Source organism: Protomyctophum bolini (assembly GCF_963924005.1).
Source record: "Protomyctophum bolini genome assembly, chromosome: 12".
Classification (NCBI taxonomy): domain Eukaryota; kingdom Metazoa; phylum Chordata; class Actinopteri; order Myctophiformes; family Myctophidae; genus Protomyctophum; species Protomyctophum bolini.
Genome location: NC_137873.1, coordinates 24,184,377 through 24,188,538, shown reverse-complemented (window position 1 = coordinate 24,188,538; position 4,162 = coordinate 24,184,377).

The window sequence follows — 4,162 nt, the reverse complement described above, 5'->3', positions numbered from 1 at the left end:
GATAACAGGTCGGTGGTGTCTCTTTATTTTATGTTCTACACATTGAATGAGTTCCAGGGGATCCCCAGTTCATTGATGGCTGGGAACCAAATGGACCATTCACCATATCAACAACCCAATATGATGGAAGAGCAAAATGGTAGTTGTGTGAATATGGTCTATGTGGCCTTCAGCTCCAAGGAGGATGCCTTTTTCACAGAGCATTCTACCTGATGGGGTGTGGAGATATTATATAATATGCCTAAATCTAACCTCAAAACCACACCCACCTGGGCGAAGGAGTGAGACCCTAACTCTTGAGTGCTGGGGTTAATTGGGGTCCTTGGTCATTTATACCAATCTTGGGGTACTAATTGTAAAATGTTTGAGAACCATTGTTCAAATAGTAGCTGGAACATACAGGTAATTCAGTCACTTCCCCTTATACCTCGCCCATCATTCCTACACCTAGCCTAGGTCTTCACTAGTTAACAGTATATGTACACAGTTAAACTACCGGTACTTGGATTTTTGTATCCCATGATGGGATGACTCGCCCTGCAAATTATGTAGGCCTATTAAATTAAGCAAAATCTTAATGAAAGGACCTCAATCACCTTAGTACCAGTCAACAGTTGAGATTAAAGTAGTGGTACATTTATTGCTTTTAAATAAATTGTGCAATCAGTTGTACTGTACAATTATTTATCTATAGTAGTATTTCAAGAGAAGTTGCCAAGTAATTGTCATTTGTGTATTTCTTTTTAACTTGATTTGTCTTTTTCTCTTACTGCCATACTGTGTCATAGGCTCAATATGTCACCGTGACCTCCCCCTTCACATTCAGTAGATCCTGTGATCTTTTGTGGCCAGATGTAATTTCTTGGTCTAGTAGTTCCTTAATAATAAAGAAATCGCTATAACATTTTGTAAAATAATCTGGGCACTCTCCTTCACAACAGCACCCTGTCCCTGGTGCATGGGTCAGCAATCACTCTAGCAACAATGCGACGCATTCTGACCTGTAGATCGGCTATTTTCAAATGATTTTGTACACATTTTGAACTTGTGAAATGGGACATTCTGCAAAATGAGTACTTTTACTTTTAGTACATTTTGATGCCGATACTTTTGTACTTTTACTTGAGTACATTTTAAATATGGGGCTTCTATTTGTAACAGAGTGCGCCCTAAATATCAGAATTTATACTTTTACTTAAGTAAAACATGAGTACTTTTTCCACCACTGTCTTTTTTTTAAGAGTAGTTTTTGGCTACTCTACCCAGTGGTGTAAAGTAACAAAGTACATCACTCAAATACTTACGATACGATATTTGAAAACATGTTACTATAGTCACTTTGTATATTACCACTAATATTACGACCACTTCAACCATATACTCTGGCTATTTGAAAATAGCTAATCTACAATGCATTGTGAGTTTATTAATAGATCTATTTTCAAAGCCTTTGTATACATTTGGAAAGTTGTGAAATGGGACATTCTGCGAAATTTGTACTTTTAGCACTTTGAATACTTTATTAACAGTTTGCAGAAGAAAAAAAAACACAGCAAAGTAGGCTACAGTTAATTCATACAATGTCTGCTAAAGAGGATTCTAAACTTGGGATCCATATTCATTAAATTCACCACACGTAGGCCTGGTAGGCTACTTTTACTTATTAAATGTGATACGAGTAACTTTTCCACACCACTGACTGGCTCTAACGGTCTAACCCACCTTGGGCAAGAGAGCAGGGAGGGCAGGGTCTGGATGGAGGGTTAGAAACTATGGTGATGCCAAAGATGCAGGACTGATAATCGTCCGACGGAATCATATTCATGAGCCGATGATCATCTGTACTGGTGGTGCTGCTGTGTGCATTGAAGCCAAAGACGACAACTTTGGACTCGTCACTGCATGGGCGACTCACACACAGACAGATACATGTCACGCACACTGCGCACAGTGACATCGGTTCCAAAAAGATACACGTCTTGCACGGGTTTGAGCTTGCGGTGCAGGTCAAACTCCCACCAGCACAGCACGTAGAAGTAGCCAGGTTCTGGGGGGTCTCATACCGTCTTCTTTGGTGTAGGTCAATATGTATCGGCCACGTTTGGTGAAGCCGAGACAGATGTGACCTGTGCGGAACTGCTCGCTGACAATGTCACTCAGGTGGATGGTGACGAGAGGAGGGAGTTTCCTGAAGTGGCGTTGGGAAAAGTGTTCTGAAAGCTTGCCACGCGTGACAAGCTTGACGACACTGTTGTTTTGATGATGATGATTTCTTTGCATTTTCAAACTAGTCGTCATGTTGGAAACGAGGCCCTCCTCCACTCCTGCGAATTGCGATCACTTCACCTGGCTGGCTGGCTGCATGTAGTAGTCTACTCGCACGTGTGGTTGGTACAGCAAATCATCATAAATGCTCCACCCTTGAATGAGACAGTCGTGTAATGACAGTGTTAAGCCACAAGGTGGCGGAGGAGCACACCTTGACTTGCAATCGAGTATTCACAATTTCCCAAACTGCGGGTGGGACCATAGGTCGGGACCTCCTTTTAATACTCTATGGTTTTTGATTGATTGATTGAAATCTTTATTAACAGTTTGCAGAATTACAGTACATTTCAAGCACAAACTCAATACAAAGACTGTTAACTGTGAGTGGACGACCCAATTAAGCCTTACACTTGTTTACAACAGGGTCCACATTGTTCAATTCATCAAAACATTTAGAGACAAACAAATAGACACTTCTATGTAGTTAAAGAACAGAACAGGAATTCATCATATAGGAAGCGAAAAGGGGAAAAAAATATATATACAGTGAGGGGAACAGGGGGATAAAAGAAAACGAAAGACAGAGTGTAGGGCGCCTGCACACAACACCATGCGTTGATGCCATGTGTGCATATGTGCAGGCACCCAACACCACGTCCATACAAAAACATAGTACAATCCATAGTACAAAGACAGAGTGTAGGGCGCCTGCACACAACACCATGCGTTGATGCCATGTGTGCATATGTCGGGAGTGGGACCCATTCTTGGGCCACGGACCCGTTTTTGGTGGGTCACCCTTTTTTACAGGCTATGGTCACGACTCACGAGTAAATAGGCTACACATTTTTTTTACTACAGCCCCCAAAAGTACAGGTAAAAATCTCTCTTTCTCTTTGTTTAAAAGCACAAGAAAAATATCAAAGTACAGGTAAAAATCTCTCTCTCTCTCTCTCTCGCTCTCTCTCTCTCTCTCTCTTTCTCTCTGTTTAAAAGTACAGGAACAATCTCAAAGTACATGGAAAATATAGTAGGCCTAGGCCTACAGGTAAACATCTCTCCCTCTCTCTGTTTAAAAGTACATGTCTCTCTCTCTCTCTGCTGTTACCTCGAAAATACAACGGTTTTGGACCGGGCGACTTCGCCAGGCTTTGGGGCGACAGTTCTTCGCGGTTTGGTTTGGGGCAAGTTGGAATTGGTGCGAGCAGTTTTTTATTCGTTCTAATCACTAGTTATGTTGCCCATTAAGCTAATCATCTGGAAACGCCCCCCCCCCCCCCCACACACACACACACACACACAATGGGACAACCTAGCTGGGGGTTTCGACCCCCCCCTGATTGATTGAATATTTAACTTAACAGTTTGCGGAATGGGTACACGTACATTTCACATGAAAGCACAACTCAATACAAAGACTGTTACTGTGGACGAGGACGACACACAGTGATAAAGCATTACACTTGTTTACAACCGGTTCCACCATTTTCAATTCATCAGAATCCCCAGTTTGGAATGGGAGTACCATTGGCGTAATAATAATGCATATGAAACTGGGGGTCTTTGATCTTGAGATGAAAACGTTTGAGAAACATTGTTTTAAAGGCATATAAGTGAACGTGGTACATGTCTCTTTAAGAGTGGGTTGACAAAAAAGAGAGAGAGAACGCAGCCAGCCAGCCCAGCAGAGCAGACAGCACAGACTTGACGCAGCAGCCTAGAGCCTATTGGACCTGGAACACCACTGCACTGCACTGCGTGTCAGGTGAAGAAGGATTACAAACAAATGAAATACGAGCGGCCGAGGTTTTTGTTGTTGCTACGTTTATTAATTCCCTCGTTAATGTGACGGATGATGAACCCGCGTAGAGTTTATTGTAGCCTAGATGACAAC